The sequence below is a fragment of the Callithrix jacchus genome, chromosome 5, assembly GCF_049354715.1.
Source record: "Callithrix jacchus isolate 240 chromosome 5, calJac240_pri, whole genome shotgun sequence".
NCBI lineage: Eukaryota > Metazoa > Chordata > Mammalia > Primates > Cebidae > Callithrix > Callithrix jacchus.
The window spans coordinates 4,914,536-4,929,986 of NC_133506.1; the positions used below are offsets into that span (position 1 = coordinate 4,914,536).

At 41.0% G+C, this 15,451-nt stretch overlaps 1 protein-coding gene and 1 non-coding gene across 6 annotated transcripts in view; one reads left to right on the forward strand and one right to left on the reverse strand.

Moving 5' to 3' along the window:
• The window catches only part of ITCH (itchy E3 ubiquitin protein ligase), a 150,142-nt gene that overhangs the window by 133,125 nt on the left and 1,566 nt on the right, over window positions 1–15,451 (reverse strand). For 4 of the 5 annotated variants that reach the window (XR_004742718.3, XM_035298061.3, XM_035298058.3 and 1 more), the window contains exon 2: window positions 11,433–11,509. The exons of the other annotated variant lie outside the window; for it this stretch is intronic. The gene's annotated coding sequence lies outside the window, so the exon portion shown is untranslated. The remainder of the gene's footprint in view (window positions 1–11,432; window positions 11,510–15,451) is intronic. 5 annotated transcript variants of the gene reach the window in all.
• On the forward strand, window positions 2,358–2,461 carry LOC118154284 (U6 spliceosomal RNA). The gene has a single exon (XR_004744163.1). It is a non-coding gene; the product is annotated as a U6 spliceosomal RNA (small nuclear RNA).

Here is a 15,451-nt window from a genome sequence, read left to right on the forward strand (position 1 = left end):
GCAGTGAGCCAAGACTGCGCCATTACACTCCAGCCTGGGCAACAGAACAAAACTCGGTCTCAAAAAAAAAAAAAAAAAAAAAAAAGTATTACAGGCCTTGGCTGGTCCAAGTTCATCGGTGTTTACAACTAATTGATCACAACCAGTTACAGATTTCTTTGTTCCTTCTCCACTCCCACTGCAGCAACCTAGGCAATGATTAGGACACCAAAAAACAGATAAACCAACGTTTAACATGTAGAAAGGAGTTGATATGACATTTATCCAAAGATATACAAATGGCCGATAAGTACACAAAAAGATGCTCAATATCATTATCTTTAGAGAATTATAAATCAAGGTAAGATTCCATTTCATACCCATTATGAGTATTACCAAAAACAAAAACAGGAAATAATAAAGGTTGGTATAAATGTGAAAAACTGAAACTGTTGTGCACTGTTTGTGAGAATGTAAAATTATATAGTCCTTGTGAAAAACACTATAGTAATTCCTCAAAAAATTAAAAATACAATTATCAGCCGGGTGCAATGGCTCATGCCTATAATCCCAGTACTCTGGGAGGCTGAGGCTGCGTGGAAGGGTAGCTTGAGCCCAAGAGTTTGAGAACAGCCTGGGCAACATGTTGAGAGGAAGACCATGTCTCTACAAAAAAAAAAGCATGGTGGTACATGCCTGTGGTCCAGCTACTCAGAAGGCTGAGACAGAAGGATCACCCAAGCCCAAGAGGCCAGGGTTGCAGTGAGCCATCACTGTGTCACTGCACTCCAGTCTGGGTAAAAGAGCAAGACCCTGTCCCAAAAAGAACAACAACAGAATTACCATATGATCCAGCAATTCCAATTATGAGTATTACATAAAAGAAGTGAAAGCTAGGTCACAAAGAGGTATTTGATTTTGGTTTGATTACTTTTTTTTTTTTTTTTGGAGACACAGTCTCACTCTATTGCCCAGGCTGGAGTGCAATGGTGCAATCTCAGCTCACTGTAACATCTGCTCCCAGGTTCAAGTGATTCCTGCCTCAGTCTCCCGAGTAGCTGGTATTACAGGCATTCACCATCACTCCCAGCTAATTTTTGTATTTTTGATAGAGATGGGGGTTTCATCATGCTGGCCAGGCTGCTCTCGACTTCCTGACCCCAGGGGATCTGCCCACCTTGGCCTCCCAAAGTGCTGGCATTACAGGCATGAGCCACTGCGCCCAGCAAGTTTGTTTACTTTTGAGACAGGATTTCAGTCTATCACCCAAGCTGGAGTGCAGTGGTGTGATCTCGGCTCACTGCAACCTCCACCTCCCAGGCTGAAGCAAGCTTCCCACCTCAGCCTCTTGAGTAGCCGGGAATACAGGCCCGCCTGGCTACTTTTTTTGTATTTTTAGTAGAGACCGGGTTTTGCCAAGTTGCCCAGGCTGGTCTCAAATGCCTGGGCTCAGGCGATCCACCCACCCTGGCTTCTCACAGTGCTGAGATTACAGGTGAGAGCCACCATGCCCAGCCACAAAGAGATATTTGTACACCAATGTTCACAGTAGCATTATTCACAATGACCAAAAGGTAGAAATAAGCCAAATGTTCATCGACTGATGGATAAAGAAAATGCAGTATATACAAACAATGGAATATTATTCAGCCTTAAAAAGGAATAAAATTCTGACACATGGTAAAAAATGAAACCTGAACACATTATGTTAAGTGAAATATGCCAGACACAAAATGACAAATATTGTATGACTCCACTTTTACAATGAGGTGCCTAGAATAGTTGAATTCATAGAGACAGAAAACAGAATAGTAGTTTTCAAGGCAGGGAGGAGGTGAAATAGAAAATTATTGTTTAACACGTACGAGTTTCAGTTTTGGAAGATAAAAAAGTTCTAGAGACTGATAGTGGTAATGGTCACATAACAAGATAAATGTAATTAATGTCACTGAATGGAAAACTTAATAATATTTAAAATGGTAAATTGTATGTAATGTGTATTTTACCACAATAGAAAAATAATTAGCATAGGTATTTTCCTAATATTTTTTGTCCCTTAGAGATGAAAACATCAATTTCTATAGTAAAATCAACCAGCCAGGAAGAATGAACACACTCCATTCCCCATTCCCTCCCAAAACCTCACAAAAAAAATGAAATAAAGCAATAAAAAAGTATCAACCCCCAAGGGCAAAAACAAAGGGAGAGAAGATAATAGTACACAGGGATGTAAGCAACTTTCTAGATAATGAAAAGCAGCAGCAGTAAGATTCTGCACATTTCAATATATACAGAATAATATGTTTTTAATTAAGACCTGTAGTAAATAGCTTTCCTCCAAAAAACCCAATAACAAACAAACAAACAAAAATCTGTGTGTTTGCTTCAGCAGCATACATACTAAAAAATTAGAACAATACAGAGATTAGCATATCCTCTGAGCAAGGATAAAGTGAAAATTCACCAAGTGTTCCATATTTTTAGATAAACAAATAAATAAATAATCCGGAATTTCCTTTTGACTACTGACTTTCCACAGAAGTAAATACAGTTAATCTCCCTCTCACATTCTTTTCCTTCCCATTCCCAAAACAGAGCTATAATTAAACTAACCACCTAAAAATCCTTTTAATGAACAAATGAATTCCAAAAACTAGGTTAGAACACACTTCAAAAATAAAGGAAAAATCCCTTCTTCATTAAATGAGATTTAGATTTAGTTCATTTGACTCTACTGCATCTCTATGACAGAGAGAATTTTCTGTACTTTTTTTTAGAGGCCCAGTTCAGTATTCTTATTCATCCATGAGAAGAACTTTGCTATATCTCAGATATTTTTTCACATCTCTTTTTTTTTTTTGAGACAGAGTTTTGCTCTGTCACCAGGCTGGAGCACAGTGGCGCAGTCTCAGCTCCCAGCAATCTGCCCCTCCCGGGTTCAAGCGATTCTCCGCCTCAGCCTCCGGAGTAGCTGGGACTACAGGCGCATGCCAAACACCCGGCTAATTTTTGTATTTCTTTTAGTAGAGACGGGGTTTTACCATGTTGGCCAGGATGGTCTTGACCTCTTGACCTCGTGAGCCACCCGCCTTGGCCTCCCAAAGTACTGGGATTACAGGGGTGAGCCACCGCACCTGGCCTATATCTCTTTTTAACACATACCTCAAATATTCTTAATACTCAGACTACAGCTAACATACTATTCAGCTTACTTGCTAAAAAGACTATAGACTCTAAAATAATGACATTTTGTATTTGACCAAGAATAAGAAATACCTTCCCAGGTATGTAAAAAAAAGTTTCATGAGAAAGTATAAACAGAACAAAATCTAAACTTTATTTAGAAAATAACATCCTAGGCTGGGCGCGGTGGCTTGCCTATAATCCCAGCACTTTGGGAGGCCAAGGCGGGTGGATCACGAGGTCAACAGATTGAGACCATCCTGGTCAACAAGGTGAAACCCCGTCTCTACTAAAAATACAAAAAATTAGCTGGGCATGGTGGTGCGTGCCTGTAGTCCCAGCTACTCGGGAGGCTGAGGCAGGAGAATTGCTTGAACCCAGAAGGCGGAGGTTGCGGTGAGCCGAGATCGTGCCATTGCACTCCAGTCTGGGTAATAACAGCAAAACTCCGTCTCAAAAAAAAAAAAAGAAAATAACATCCTAAAAATCACTTTCTCAAGTTTTACAGAACAAACATACTCCACCTTTCTACAACATTTCTCAGTTTCTTCAAACCTTCTGAATCTTTTTTTTTTGAGACAGGGTCTCACTCCGTTGCCTAGGCTGGAGTACTATAGTATAATCATAAGTCAATCACTGCAGCCTTGACTTCCTGGGACCAGAAAATCCTCCCACCTTAGCCTCCTGGGTAACTGGGGCTACAGGCACACACCACAATCCCCAGCTAATTTTTTGTTTTTTGTAGAGACAGGGTTTCTCCATGTTGTTGCCCAGGCTAATCTCAAACACCTGGGCTCAAGTGATCTGCCCGGGTCAGCCTCCCAAAGTGCTGGGATTACAGGCGTGAGCTACCATGCCCAGCCGTATCAGTTACTATGTCAAGTTTCTGCAGAAAAATTCTACATCTTTCTAAGAGCAAACAACTTGTCATTGTTTCCAAACCTTGGTAAATATAAAAATTCCATGTATAAACTAAGGTATATGAACTATATCAGAGGTTAACTGAGATCACAAAAAACCCCAAACAAGAAATGTAATGAGTAGTTGAGCTACTTTGGGGTTTTTTCTTTTTGAGACAGGATCTTGCTCTGTCACCCAAGCTGGAGGACAGTGGCTTGGTCTCAGCTCACTACAACCTCTGCCTCCCAGGTTTCAGAGATTCTTCTGCCCCAGACTCCCAAGCATCAGAGACTAAAAAAGTGTGCCACCACACCAGGCTAATTTTTTATGTTTTTAGTAGACACAGGGGTTCACCATGTTGGCCAGGCTGGTCTCAAACTCCTGGCCTCAAGTGATCCACCTGCCTCAGCCTCCCAAAGTGCTGGAATTACAAGTGTGAGTCACCATGCCTGGCCTTGTTTTTCTTTCTATTCTACTTGTACAAACTGGGAAATCATGAAAATATGTATGTAATCCATCAAGGACAGTGCTGGGACTGAGTAAGGGATAAAGCAAGACTCACAACATGTAAAGAGAAATATAGCCTGACTTTTACAAAAGTCAATAGAGAAAAAGCTTTCAAAATTGGCCCTCTTTTATCTACTGCAAGCTTTTGTTTTTATACAAGGTTCTGCCCTTTCTTTTCATTCACACTGCCACCTCCACGGCCTGGTCTACCTGCCTCCAACCCTAGTAAATACTACAGATCTCAATTTTGCCAAATAAATCTTCATAAAATATCATTTTATCCTATCACCCAATAGGTCTCAAGGTTATCCAAAATAAGAGATTGACTCTTCTTAGCTTTTCAAAACTTTTGTCTAATACCAGACCACACAAATCCTCTAAAATTAAACTCTACCACCTGAGGTCCATTCCTGCTTCTGCACCTTTGCACATTCTCAATCCTTACCTTAAATAACTTCCCCCAGTCTCTCTGCCTTAATAATTATTCTGCATATAATAATCATTCAGCACTAGACTGCTTTGAGGTATTGTTTGAACTGTTTTGTTTTGCTTTGTTTTTTCTCAGACAGGGTCTCACTTTGTTGCCCAGACTAGAGTGCAGTGACATGATATCAGTGCAGTGACATGTTATCAGTGCAGTGACATGAGTTCAGGGTAGCCTCAACATCCCAGACTTAAGGGACCCTCCCACTTCAGCTGGGACTGCAGGCCAAAACCAGCATCACACCTGGCTAATGTTTGTGGGTTTTTTTTGGTAGAGATGGGGTATCACCATGTTTCCCAGGCTGGTTAAATCTTTATGTAGGTAAGAACTTTCTTCCCAGAGAGCAGAGAACATGCTCCAGAAAGTCAAGCCGCAGATCAGAGACTATAAAGCGGCAAGCCACAAGACAAATTCTGCCCACAGTGGTAATTTGTTTGGCCCACAGTGTTTATATTATGAATTCATAAGTTGCCAACATTTAACAATAAAAATTTATTACAAAATCTGGATTTCCAGCTTCTCTTTAGAAAAAAATTAAGATGTTCACGCCACACTTGGTCTGCACTCTCTCCAAGGTCAAAAGCAAGCCAATACTGAACTGTACACCTTAAAATAGTGATTTTTGCCTCAATTTATTTTTTTAACCTTCTGAAAACTTTCTTTTTAATTTTGAAAAATATAATGATGGGATCTCACTATGTTGCTCAAGCTAGTCTCAAACTCCTAGGCTCAAGCAATTCTACTGCCTCACCCTCCCAAAAGTGCTGGGATTACAAATGTGAACCACTGCACCTGGCCTGAAAAAAACTTTTTAACTACCAATACATTGTGAGTGTATTCCTAAGACCTTAAGTAGTATTTTTCTTATTATTTTTAATTAACAAACAAGTATATATTTACCATGTAAAATAGGTTTCATTTATTTATTGAAATAAAATAAAGACAGGGTCTCACTATGTTATCCAGGCTGGTTTCAAACTCCTGGCCTCAAATGATCATCCTCCCTTCGCCTCTGAAAGTGCTGGGATTACCGTCATGAGCCACCATGCCCAGCCTATAACATGTTTCAAAATATGTACACACTGTGGAATGGCTAAATTGAGCTAAATAACATATACATAACTTCACATACTTACTTTTACCACCATTAACAAAAAGAAGAATCAGGCTGGGAGTGGTGGCTTATGCCTGTTATCCCAGCATTTTGGGAGGCCAAGGCAGGTTGCTCACCTGAGATCAGGAGTTCCACCAGCCTGGCCAATATGATGAAACCCTGTCTCTACTAAAAATACAAAAAATTAGCCAGGTGTGGTGGCGAGTGCCTGTAATTCAAGCTACTCAGGAGGCCGAGGCAGAAGAATCGCTTGAACCCAGGAGGCAGAGGTTGCAATTAGTCAAGATCATGCCACTGCACTCCAGCCTGGGTAACAGGAATGAAACGTTATCTCAAAAAAAAAAAAAAAAAAATCGTAAGCCAAAGCTGCTTTAACGGCTGCTCCCTTGGAGGGGCATGAATTCCCTAGTTCACTTAACGTCCCAATCTGATCTATCATTACTTACTAAATGTTCATCCAGCCCTTGCAAGCATTAAAATTTACAATGCTTAGCCTAAATAGGTTTATTGAATGATTAATGAACTCAGATCACAACTTTAAGAAAGATAAGGTTGGTGGTGATGATAATGAAAACAATAACACTTCATACTTACTGTGAGCCAAGTCTTATTAAAGCAGAAACACATTATACCTATGTATATATGCTATTACTATTCCCAATTTACAGATGAGAAAACGAAGGCACAAAGAAGTTAGGCAAGTTGGCCAAGATCAAAACACCAATACACAGTAGAGTCAAAATTCAAAATCAACCTATCTCTAATAATCACTGTTAACTCCTACAATATAATCCTTTAGACTAAAATCCTTTCCTTTGTGACCAACTGAACTGATTATTTGGAAAAATAATTAAAACAAAATTATAGAACCTACTCTTTCTTTACATGAAGGAATGACTAACAAGCAAACCAAAGTTCACCTAAAGGCAGATGGTATTTCTGAAGCTTATCTTGCCACAAAATGACAAAGAAAATGTTGTAGAATCCAATAAAATAATAAACATTTTCTCAGGAAGCAAGCAAGTTATTAGATATTTCTGGATTTAAGCTCAACATGCAGATGAATTCTTAACCTATAAGTGATGACATAGTATTAAAATTCCTCTCTTTCCTGGGATAGAAGGATATAGCTATTAGGGTAAGCAATCTCCAGACATGAAAAGAAAAAAACAATGCAACTTGCTGGAGGGCAGAGATTGCTTTTTGACCATGAATCCCTGCAATGTCTAGCACAGAGGGGCACTTAGAAGACATTGAATTATGTTAGGCTGGGTGCAGTGGCTCGCACCTGTAATCCCAGCACTTTGGGAGGCCAAGGCAGGCCGATCAACTGAGGTCGGTTCGAGACCAGCCTGGCCAACATGGTGAAATTCTGTTTCTAGTAAAAATATAAAAATTAGCTAGGCATGGTGGTGAGCACCTGTAATCTCAGCTACCCAGGAGGGTGAGGCTGTTGCAGTGAGCCAAGATTGCGCCACTGCACTCCAGCCTGGGCAAGAGAGTGAGACTGTCTCAGAAAAAAAAAAATACATTTGGCCAGGCACAGTGGTTTATGCCTGTAATCCCAGAATATTAGGAGGACAAGGTAAGTGGATCATTTGAAGTCAGGAGTTTGAGACCAGCCTGACCAACATGGTGAAATCCCATCTCTTAAAAATAAAATTAGCCGGGCACGATAGCAAATGCCTATAATCCCAGCTACTTGGGAGGCTCAGGCAGGAGAACTGCTTGAACCCAAGAGGCGGAGGTTGCAGTGAGCCGAGATCACACATTGCACTCCATCCTGGGCAACAAGAGCAAAACTCCATCTCAAAAAGAGAGTGAAAAAAAAAAAGAGGCTGGATGTGATGGCTCATGTCTGTAATCCCAGCACTTTGGGAGGCCGAGGCAGGCAGATCACGAGGTCAGGAGATCGAGACCATCCTGGCCAACATGGTGAAACCCTGTCTCCACTAATATACAAAAAAATTTGCCAGGCATGGTGGTGCATGCTTGTAGTCCCAGCTACTCAGGAGGCTGAGGCAGGGGAATTGCTTGAACCAGAAGGCAGAGGTTGCAGTGAGCCAAGATCACACCACAGCACTCCAATCTGGTGACAGAGCAAGACTCCATCTTAAAAAAAAAAAAAACAAAAAACACATTCAATTATGTTAAAGGAACCAAAAAATCTTAATTTCTTGAATTGCAATGCATGAAACTCTTATAACATTTTAACATTTACCTTGTTGCTTTTTATAATAATCAATCACCGGCAAGCAAGTTTGTTTTCCTGACAAAATCCTTGGAGTTTTATATATGAGTGAGTACCCCTTGGAACCTAGCACAACAGCAGCTCAATAGCTCGAAGATACTTGTCAAATAATACAAACCTAAACTTTCCATACTTATGTTTCCTACAGGTCTCTCGGTGCCAGTGTTTAAAGTAGAACTTAAAATAACACGGTTTCTGATTTAAAAGCACTGGATATTATGAAGCCTTATTACAAGATATTTCTAGTATCAGTCATATATTGTGATGTCAACAAAGCTGTGAAAAATAAGTGAGTTAGCATATAAAGCACAGAATATAATAGAGTGAGCTGGAAAGAACCTGAGAAATCACAGTCAAAATATTCAATAGATAAGTGAGGAAACCATGCCCCCAGGAGATTTAAGTGAACTGCCCAAGATCACAGAATTTAAGTGATCAACAATACCAAGGCTAGAACCCAGGTCTCCTGAATGTTGACTCAAGTATCTATCCACAAAGAATTGCTTTGTGAGCTCATGATGAAATGAATATGCTGAGAAATATTTTAAAGATATTTAAAATGCTTTAATAATACTTTAAAATGTTTTTTAAATTGCTTTATAGTAGCTATCACAAATCATCCCACCATTTCCTTCCTTCCTCTTAATTATAAAAAAGAACAGAGCCAGCCTTGGCTTGCGCCTGTAATCCCAGCACTTTGGGAGGCCAAGGTGGGGTAGATCACCTGAGGTCAGGAGTTCAAGATCAGCCTGGCCAACACGGGTGAAACCCCGTCTCTATCAAAAATACAAAATCAGCCGGGTGTGGTGGTGCATGCTTGTAGTCACAGCTACTCAGGAGGCTGAGACAGGAGAATTGCTTGAACCCAGGAGACAGAAGCTGCAGTGAGCCAAGATCATGCCACTGTATTCTAGCCTGGGCGAGACTCCATCTCAAAAAAAAAAAGTGATTTTATTTCCTGTGGATATATATCCAGAAGTGGCATTGCTGGATCATATTTTAGTTCTGTTTTACCACGATCTTCCTATTCCACTTTCTTATCTAACAATTCACCTGCTCAACTTCATTCACTTCCTATTCTCACTGCTTAACTTTACGTTCTATTTTTTTCTTACCCAGTAGTCTTCCTTCTCTCCTGACCTTTTAAAGTGATCTGTCTTGTCCTCATGTTTTCCTTCACAACATTATTGTCAAATTCTCTCACCTTGTGGATCTAGATTACGTTTTTTTTCTTTTGTTTGGGGACAGAGTCTCACTCTGTTGCCCAGGCTGGAGTGTAACAGCACAGTCTTAGCTCACTGCAGCTTCCACCTCGTGGGTTCAAGTGATTTTCCTGCTTCAGTCACACAAGTAGCTGGGACTACAGGCACATGCCACCACATCCCACTAATTTTTGTATTCTTATTAGAGATGGGGTTTCACCATGTTGGCCAGGACAGTCTCCATCTCTTGACCCCATGATCAGCCTACCTCAGCCTCCCAAAGTGCTGGGATTACAGGCATGAGCCACCACACCCAGCCTGATAACATTTTTTTTTTTTTGAGATGGAGTCTCGCTCTATCACCAGGCTGGAGTGCAGTGGTGCGATTCCGGCTCACCGCAACTTCCATTTTCTGGTTTCAAGCAATTCTCCTGCCTCACCCTCCCAAGTAGCTGGGACTACAGGCATGCACCACCAGGCCTGGTTAATTTTTTTTTGCATTTTTAGTAGAGACGGGGTTTTACCATATTGGCCAGGATGGTCTCAATCTCTTGACCTCAGTGCTGGGATTACAGGTGTGAGCCACCTCATCCAGCCCTGATAACATTTTAAGTCACTAATTCATTTCCTTTTCTAAAGATTTAATAGGTGTTATTCTATCTGGTCTTCTCAACAATGCCAGGGAGGGAGATGGGAATCAATACTTTTCTTTTCTTTTTTTGAGGCAAAGTCTCGCTCTATCACCAGGCTGTAGTGCAGTGTAGCAATCTAGGCTCACTGCAACATCCACCTCTCAGGTTCAAGCGATTCTCTTGCCTCAGCCTCCTGAGTAGCTGGGACTACAGGCATGTGCCACCATGCCCAGCTAAATTTTATATTTTCAGTAGAAACGGGGTTTCACCATGTTGGCCAGGATGGTCTCAATCTCTTGACCTCATGATCCACCCGCCTTGTCCTCCAAAGTCCTTGAATTACAGGCATGAGCCACCATGCCCAGCCAATACTCACCTATCTTACAGATGTATAAACTGAGGTCTGGCAAGATTAAATAACTTGCCAAAAGTCACACAGCTTGTCAGTAGCAAATCAAATCAGAACCTAGATCTTTTCTTTCCAAGTCCTCTATTCTTTCTCCACTGAACCATATTGTCTTTTTTGAACCTGGGAGGCATAAGCAGATGGGGTCTCACTCTGTCACCCAGGCTGGACTGCAGCAGCGCCATCATGGCTCACTGCAGCCTCAACCTCCTGAGTTCAAGTGATACTCCTATGTCAGCCTCCCAAGCAGCTAGAACAACAGGTACATGCCACCAACACACCAGCGATTTTTTTTTTTTTTAATTTTGTGTGAAGTCAGGGTCTTGCCATGTTGTCCAGGCTGGTCTCACATTCTTGGGTTCAAGTGATCCTCCACCTCAACCCCACAAAGCGCTGGAATTAATTACAGGCATGAGCCACTGCACCTGGCCATGTTGTCTTCTTTTTAATTCCCCACCTCTTAATCCTACACATGCTTATGTCTAGACCATATACAGAGATAACTGTGCATAAAACAACACAAATAGAAAAAAGTATGTGTATGTGGAAGGGACCTACAAAAACAGAAAAGTCAGAAGATTCAAATTAAGAGCTCACAGGCTAATACCGGCAGAGACAGCTTTGGGCTTCAGAACCAAGTGAAACTGCCTATTTGTTCAACCAACTGATATAGCTAGCATCAACACTGCTCTCTCCTCACAGCAGTTATATGACCAGAGCTTGGCCTCTGCATCACTCTTGCCCCCAAATTTCTCTCACAGGATATCACCATACCTAAAGTTCTCACAGTTTGAGTCACTTCCTTGGGTTAAGGCGTTGTCTCCAGAAGGCCACTGTGAAATGCATGGTACCTGAGAAAGGATGGAGAGTCCATTAACACATTACTTCAATAGTTAAACATATCAGATCTACAATGACCTTGGGACTCTAAAAGCACACAGTCCTTTTAAAAATTTCATGGGATAGATAATTTTTAATGGGGAAGACAGGATAAAGGAAAGAATTGGGAGAAAATGATTCATACATATTATGGAAAGATACCAATCTGAGTTTGATGGCTATTTGGCAAAATTAGGATGGCCATATAGACACACTCGGCCTATAAGGGTCACCATAATGATAGTCCCTGCAACTTAGAGACTCCTAGGGACAGGAAAAGAAAAAGCATGCCAAGGATCTGGATATAGTCAGTTCTGAAAAGAAGCAAAAGAGCTGAGCTGGCAGCAGTTTTTCAAGGACAAGAACACTGCTAGACTGGAGGAGGACAGAGGCAGGAACACTTCTGGTTAACTGCTTCTAGTTGTGAGGATAGTTTCCAACTTAACATTTTTAGCTGAAAGCCAACCTCCCAACCAGAGAATGCTGCAATTGAATTCTGTGAAGCCCCTAACTAATTATATTGACTCAAAACCAGTATCATTTACAGCCATAAAAGTCAACATGCCTTTACTGAGCACTTATTATGAGCCCAGAATTTGGCTAAGTACTATAAATACAGAAAAAAATAACCTTACATACTTTTGTTTTAATTCTTATAAAAGAAACCAGTCCCCAAAATCCAAAACTGAGAGGGTTAGGCAACCAGAAATAAAGTGGCAAAACAACAAAACAGGTATTTCCTATCAGTACTAACACAAATTTCTTAAGCCAGAATGAATACAACAAAACTCATTTCTAGGCCAAAACTGCTTGTTAAACTCTTGCCTAAACAGTCAAGAGACACTGGCTAAAAATCTCCCTTTTCTTTTCTAGTCTAATATCTACTCTTCAACAGTGCATATTCATCTTGGTAAACCGGAGAATACCAGACCCAGAGTTGCAAAACCTAGTTCTAGTTCTAGCTCTTACTCTTAACTAGTTTCAGGTAAATTATTTAACCTTTAAAACAAACAGGCTGGGCACAGTGGCTCATACCTATAACCCCAGCACTTTGGGAGGCCAAGGTAGGCAGATCACCTGAGGTCAGGAGTTTAAGACCGGCCTGGCCAATGTGGTAAAACCCCATCTCTACTAAAAATATAAAAAATTAGTCAAGGCATGGTGGCCATGCCTGTAATCCCAGCACCTCAAGAGGCTGAGGCAGAAGAATCACTTGAATCTGGGAGGAGGTTGCAGAGAACCAAGATCGCACCATTGCACTCCAGCTTGGGCAACAGAGCGAAACTCCATCTCAAAACACAAACAACAACAAAACAGAAAACTGAGAGACTGGACTAACTTAAGAATAGCATATATCTGACATATACTATGTACTACCTACTAGATAACTGTCCATAGGCAGTTGATCATCATCACTGATCAATCATATTACAATTTCTCAGAGACCCCCTACAACCAGAATCCTTCCCAACACAGTGCTTCTGGCAGCTTCCAATCTGAGTTGGCTGATAAACCAAAATGTGTTTGCCATTATGGACTAGATAATCTCTATAATTTCTTCCAACTCTAAAACTCAATGAGCAAGTTTCTATTGAGAAATTTGATGAGAGCAAAACACTTCCAACAAGCCTAGATCAATAGTACTGAGAGACATAAATTTCAGTCCAAACTCCAAGTTCTAAATTAGCCAGGTTTGGTGGCATGTGCCTGTAATCCCAGCTACTTGGGAGGGCCGAGGCACATGAATCACTTGAACCCAGCAGGTGGAGGTTGCAGCGAGCCAATATGGCGTCACTGCACTTCAGCCTGCATGGCAGAGTGAGACTCCATCTCAAAAATAATAACAAACTCCAAGTTCTCTTCCAAATCACACCTGACGTAGTTCTAATTTCTCAATTATGCTAATGAACAATTCACTCTCATGCTATATATAACATATATAACCTGGAAATATTCAGACTTGCTAATAGGTTCTTTTGGACAAAAAAGGAGCCCTTTACCCAGACTAGCACTAAAAAAAAAATCCTCATCTAAAAATATGGCAACAATATTGCACTAGTAAAAAGCTGAATCCAATCCCTTGATCATCCCCAAAACCTCTCTCCAAGGTCAGGCTTTGTCACTTCTCACCTAGACTTCTGCAATAGCTACTCTTTCATCCTTTCGCTCATCACCAGAGCAATCTTTCTTTTTTCATTTTTTTTATTCACTCAAATCTCATCTTGAATCTTTTTTTCATTTTTTGATGCCTATCTTTGTCCTGTAGTACACAATAATCTTTCTAAAACACATATGTACTCACATCATTTCCCTGTCTAAAAATCTGTATCTATTTCTTTTTTTTTTTCTTCCTTTTTATAAAGATGGGGTTTTACCACGTTGCCCAGGCTGATTTCGAACTTCTGAGCTCCAGCGATTCACCAGCCTCAGCCTCCCAAACTGTTGGGATTACAGGCGTGAGGCACTGAGCCCAGCCCTGAACCTATTTCTAACAACACAAAATTCCAAATTGTTAGCATTATACTCGGAACTTTTAGGCAGAGCACAGTGGCTCACGCCTGTAATCCCAACACTTTGGGAGGCCAAGGTGGGAGGACTACTTGAGCACAGGAGTTCAAGACCAGCCTGGGCAACATAGAGAGACCCTGACTTTACAAAAAAAATTTTTTAAATTAGCTACTCAGGGAGGTTGGAGTGGGAAGATTACTTGAGCTCTGGAGGTCCTGCCACTGCACTCCATCCTAGGTGACTATGTAAGAGAATAAGACCTAGTCTCAACAAAAACAAAAAAGAACTTTTCATATACTTGCTTCCTTTAACCTTTCTGATGTTGTGTTTCAAAATGCTCTCCTTCCCCATTCTACTCCCTACTCACTGAACTCTTTTTGTTCCATAATCCTCTGAATTTACACACAGCATTAAGGCATTCCCTCTGCCTACCCTATCCTCTTTCCGTGCCCTTTTCACATTCCTACTCTTCATCTAAGACCCAATGTGGGTTCAGGGACAAATCTTGCCTTTTCTAACCAATCCTCCACCCTGCCACACACACGGAATTGGCCACTTCCTCTTCTGTCTCAAAGCTTTCTGAGCTTTCCTTGGTAAGTCTACAGTAACATTTGCCCTGAGTGGTTTCCAAGACCATTAGAATTACCTAAGGCATGTGTTAAAAATAAATTTGTTGGAGCCAACCCAGACCTACTAAGTCAATCTCAGAAGGTGAGGCTCTGGAAATTCTAAGCTCTCATAATCTCATAATTATTCTAACAGTCAAATTGGGGACTACTGGTTTGTCTGTTTCTCCCAATAGATGTAAAGATGCATTTTTTCAAAAAAGAATGCAGAAATGTGGCTGGTTGTGGTGGCTCAAACCTGCAATCCCAGCACTTTGGGAGGCTGAGGTGGGCGGATCACAAGGTCAGGAGTTTGAGACCAGCCTGGCCAATATAGTAAAACCCTGACTCTACTAAAATTACAAAAGTCAGCTGGGCATCGTGGCAGGCGTCTGCAGTCCCAGCTACTTGGGAGGCTAAGGCAGGAGAATTGCTTGAACCCAGGAGGTGGAGGTTGCAATGAGCCAAGATCGTGCTGTTGCACTCCAGCCTGGGTGACAAAATGAGACTCTGTCTCAAAAAAAAAAAAAAAAAAAATGTAGAAATGTTTGATTCTAGAATACAATGAAGTAGTCAGTACTCATTTTTTAAATTTCATATCATATCCTTGGTGACTTGCCTTATATGCTAAACATAATGGAATTCCTTCTGCACTCACAAAACTTACATTCACAGTCTTTGAAGCAGAATTTCCACCTTCATTTCTAATTTTTTTTTTTTTTTTTGAGACAGAGTCTCACTCCGTCACCAGGCGCCAGGCTGGAGTGCAGTGGCGCGACCTCGGCTCACTGCAACCTCCAC